This window comes from Lactuca virosa, chromosome 8 (assembly GCF_052849685.1).
Source record: "Lactuca virosa cultivar CGN04683 chromosome 8, Lactuca_virosa_CGN04683_v6, whole genome shotgun sequence".
Classification (NCBI taxonomy): domain Eukaryota; kingdom Viridiplantae; phylum Streptophyta; class Magnoliopsida; order Asterales; family Asteraceae; genus Lactuca; species Lactuca virosa.
Window position 1 is genome coordinate 51,497,925 of NC_136433.1, and position 5,347 is coordinate 51,503,271.

General features: G+C 34.6%; 1 long non-coding RNA gene across 1 annotated transcript; it reads right to left on the reverse strand.

Annotated features, from left to right (window-relative positions):
• Window positions 1–2,448: 2,448 nt before the first annotated feature.
• LOC145129665 (uncharacterized) lies at window positions 2,449–4,263 on the reverse strand. Its single transcript, XR_013717591.1, has 3 exons — window positions 4,099–4,263; window positions 3,924–4,008; window positions 2,449–2,548 (listed from the first exon to the last, which is right to left on the reverse strand). It is a non-coding gene; the product is annotated as an uncharacterized LOC145129665 (long non-coding RNA).
• Window positions 4,264–5,347: the final 1,084 nt, after the last annotated feature.

Sequence of the window (5,347 nt, forward strand, 5' to 3'; positions counted from 1 at the left end):
GATTTCGAGTTGTCGGAAAAATCGCATGAAGTGCTCGATCAGAATGTTTTCACAGTACTTAACAAAGATCAAAACATCATTTCTAGAAATGAGTTTCATGATCTTGATCTCCTTGAAGACATAAGCTTATGGGATTGTTGGGAGGATGGTAATTTACCATTGGTTAGTTTCAGTGAAAACTGTAAATCCGGTGGTGAGGCTACAGGTAGTTCTAGTGCTGCCACCACTGATCACGGTGGCCGGAAGGTGGCAAATAGATTGAGACCATTGGAGTTTGAAGAGATAGCGAAGTACTTTGAGATGCCGATAATCATGGCAGCAAAGGAACTAGGGATAGGGTTAACATTGTTGAAGAAAAGATGCAGAGAGCTAAACATAAACAGATGGCCTCATAGAAAACTTAAGAGCCTTCAATCCCTCATTCAAAATGCCAAGGTAAACTACGATAATCACCTTCTATACATTACTCATGCATGTATGCATGCACTTGGTAACCAAAGTAGTTTTGGTATTTTCTAAAATTTTAATTATTAGTTTCTTTATAACATAAACATAGGCCCTAGGCATATGCCACATCGAATCAATTGTTTTACTGCGATTTCTGATTTATATTTACATAAACTTAACTCATTGTAAATTTTATGAACTCACACGAAAAATTTATTGCATCTACCTAAAAAAAACTAGGAGTTGGGATTAAAGGAGGAGGTAGAGACGTTAGCAGGGCACAAGAAGATGATGGAGAAATTGCCAGGTATGGAACTGACAGAAAGAACAAAGAAGCTTAGGCTAGCTTGCTTCAAAGCTATTGATAAGAAGAGAGGACTTAACAATCCTTAGTCCTTACCTTTTCTTTTAGCCATTTTGTTATCATTAGTGGATTTTAATCTACATTGTGTGTGTTTTTCTCTTGATAGTTTGATACTCTTTTTTTTTAGTTTCATTTTATGTATTTGTCTATTGATTTTTAATGCAGAAAATTTTGTATAATTTGGGTATTATAGTTTGTATTATGTATTTAGCCATATTTTAGATTGCCGACACGACTACGCCGACGACTCTATACCAGAGGTCTATATAAATAGACTTATGAATTTAGTAGGAATAACTTGATTATAATCTTGTGATTTGTTCCATGTCTGATCCACTCCTAAGATTCTCTTGACATGCCCCCAGTTATGTGTAATTAAAATTTTATTAGACTTTTGATCCTAATGAGTCTACCCTAAGTCCACAACCAAACAAGGAACATGTCCTAAGGCGGACTCACCATTTCTAGGTCAATCATTCCTTAATTACACATAACTTCGAGGTACACCTAAAGAATCTTAGAGTTACCAGTTGTAAATTGTTTGTAATACCAAGTAGTGAGATTCAATGAAATAAAATGCATACCTATTTCATTGATAAACCTTTTAGTAAATATCCTTACCATTTATATACACATGTATATTTTCGCACTTTAGTGAACTATTCTTGGTGTTTCTGTTAACGTCTTGGAGATGGAGTTATGGTAGTGGGTAGAAGTAGGTTTTGTACGGGCGTTAAAATTTACACATCATGTTGCTCCTGCGAGAATAGGGGTAGAAGAGATAATTAATAGACGCCTAATCCTATAATTACTTATAGGGGTGATCCTTATTTGTTACGTCTATAATCACGTAGTGCATATCAGTTATACATAATTTGAGATAGAATAGACTTTCGAATAAATGACTCTACTCTAAGTCCACAACCAAACAAGGAACAGGAAGTAGAGCAATAGTCATAGATTCTGAGTCTATAATATCTTTAATTATGTATAACATTGGCGTATGCACTCAGTTATCATAGGCCTACTAATAGAGGTCTTTAGTTTTCACATAAGTTGGTTATAGTATCACCAAATACTCCTATAGTATTTTTAGCTGTTTAGATTCGATTCTTAAAGTATTCTCTGTAGGGTGTAGTTAGGTTGATAGATTTGTTGCCCATTATGACTATCCCCCAGTATATGTAAGTCACTCCTCGGACAGATATAGTTGATCAGGCTATATCCTTCCCAGACTTGATTTACATATACCAAGGCATACCCATAATGTACAACTCCTCTTCTTTTATTTTATGTTCTTCTAGTTATGACACTATATGAGCATGTATGCATGTATTTATACTTTTAATAAAAAATCATTTATTTTCTAAAAGTATATTTATTTGAAAAATGCACAAATCAGAGACTATTAGTCCCAATTGTGTTTATAGTTTGTATATCTTATGTGGTTTGATATACTTAATTCACTATAAACTGTGCTCTGATACCAATCTATCACACCCCCAAACCAAGGATGGCGGAAACGTCCGGGGGTGGAGGACTTCATGTGTAGTATCATAACAACAATTGTAATAGTAATTCAAGCAAACACAACCAACATATATATAATTGAAAAAGTTACATCATTGTATGAATTACATGTTTACGAATCAATTACAATATGTTGACAAAATATGAAATAGTAGACGCCTTAGCGTCCCATCCTCAAAAGCACTTGATTACCTGTTTAATGATTTCCTGAGAATACAAGTTGTTTGAAAAAGTGTCAACACAAAGGTTGGTGAGTTCATAAGCTTTTGTTTGGTATTATTAAAAGCCTTTCGTTTGTGAAAGTAGTATTTGTGTTAGAAAATCCAATATTTTCCTTAATGTGTAAATGTAGTCTTAAAACCCAAAGACCGAAATGTACAAGTAATTTGTCATATTTATAGTAAAACAATGCAAGTTTAAATCGACATAAACTCATTAAATTTTAATGAAGTTCCCGTAAATTCCAACGTTTATTAATACTTTATGTGAGTTATTATAACCATGCTATGACCTAGTTGGCCTGAAACGACGTTCTTCAAGCGTCGGAAATGTTATGACATTTGTCACCCCAGACCTGCCGGTCTAGCTGTTGCATGCAGCTTAGGTGTGGGTTTGTCAAACCCAATATAGATCTATACACAAGTATCACGCTCTCCCTCAAGGAGACTCTGGTTACAATACAGGACTTAATGGTAATTTGAAGTAAATGTCTCACAAAGTCATTAACGGAATTACGTGTTATGAAAACTTGGTACCGTATGGCCGTACCTTGCTTAATGAAAATATCATTTGTATAAATGTACCCTTTTTAAATGTATTTGTTATGTAATGTATCATAAACTATACCTATTATAGTTTATCAACCAAGGGTAGTACGTGGTAATGTATGCAAACTATATTCAAAATAGTTTATTAAATGTTTGAATGTATCGATTGTACTTTGATTATAATCACTTGTTATTCTTTATATTTTATATGACCAAATCCATTTGTAAACTGAAGTGTGTCTAAATATTAAGATAAAGTGTCATATATTGCAATAACATATAATCACATAAAGATATACACCTTGCTCAACATGTTACAAGGTGAAATGAAATTAACAGCAACTTTTCGTTGAAAAACAGTTTCTGTTACTGTTCTTAGAAAATTTATAAAAAAATCATCAAAGCTCTAAATCCAAATCCGCAAATTTTGAGAGTTTGGAATATGAGTCTAGTTTGTTCGTAAATTTTACCATGATTTTTAGTGATCTCTAACAGAGGTGAAAATGTTCATAATCACAGACTGGTCCGGGTTTGCCTCTGAAATGACAGGCAGTTTTGTAAAAATCACCATAAATTGTAGAAAAATCATATGGAGATGTGCAAGTAGCCATTTTAAAGCTAAGAGTTTGAAATACTTGCACCTAGAACAGTTTTGAAAACTAAAATATTTAAGTTGACCAAAACAGTCCGTGATTAACGTCCATCTTTTCTGATGTAATCTGTTAGAAAAAGTTTAATTGTGTTCTTGATGATTTTACTTGTATTCCCCCCTTAAAACTTAAGAAAAACATGTAAATGTAGGGGTATGAACTCACCTTATGTGATTTCAGTAGATGAAAGTGAGATAGAGGAAGTGTTCAACCCAAGAACACTAAGAAGATATCTTGATGATTCGAGAATCTAACACCGAATAAGATGGAATTTGTGTAAGATATCAATGATTTGAGTAGAATGGAGTTTAATAATTATGTGAATGATGAAGATACTTACTAATTGAAGGAAGAAATCCCTGGAGAAAGCCTTGAAGTTCTTGAAATTGAGAGAAAAGATGAGAGAATTTTGGAGAGTGTCCTTTGGTTGCTAAGTGTAGAATGAAAGAACTTTATGGAGAATGAGGAGAGAGGATCAATCCTCCAGCTCTTAGAACATGGGAAGAGCTGGAGATTGGGTGTAAAGGTCCACTAAGGTGACAAGGAGTAGTGGGAAAGAGTGGATGATCATAGAGTGAGGTGGTGGTGGCTTGCTTTTGTCATAAAATAAGGAAAAGCAAATATTCCCTCAATAATTAGTCCAACCACCAATTCTTTTAATACATTTTTATAAAAACCCTGGAGATTTATATATTTTGGGGCCTTAGTTTATAAAATAAAGTTTTGGGTGAAAATCCCACGTTAAAATAATGAAAAACGGAGTTAAAACGAAGTCGTAGTCGAAAAACCGGAAAAATTATGACACGCAAACATGCATGTCGTCTTCTTTTATGACAGGGGCTTCCTTGATACTCATTGCGTGTCATCAACACGCGAGTCGTAAGGTTACGACAGATAAATGTGTGTCGTCTTCCTTTATGACAGGGACTTCGGTCCTGAAGCTTCAGTTTTGGGTCCTTAAGCCTATTTTACCCGTTTTTACCCCGTTTCAAGTGGTTTTTGACCCAGTTAAGGGTCGGGATGGCCCGAATGATTACAAAAAATTAAAGGAACTTTTGAGAGAGATTTGGGAGAGATTCGGGAGAGATTTGGGAGAGATTTTAATAGAGAGAGGTTGAGTGAAAGAGATTGTGAGAGGTTTCGTTTGTGATCTTTTTGAGTGTCCGGCTTCGCAACGAAAGGTCCATAAACCCCGTTAAGCCATGATTTAGTGTCTTACACAATCCCGATGATTGTGCAATAGTGTTTTATCGCTTTGGTTTGTTGTTTAGCACTGTTAAGGCTAAGGAAAATCAAACACATGAATTTTTCAAATGATGTTTTCTCATTGAAATAGCGAATTGTATAATGTAAACCCTAACATACAAGGGTTAATGGAGTTGACCGGTTTGACTTGTTGACTTTGTTTGACTTTGACTTGAGCGAAATTTGACGGTTGTCACATTTTACAACATCCACCAAATGAAGAAGGTTATCTTGATATGCTTCCTACTCATGGTTTGTGTATCTGGATCAGGTTCGAAACTGGCCACCCTTTTAACTTGAAATCATAGATACATGTATCATTTGCCGAATCCTTGAAATCTTGA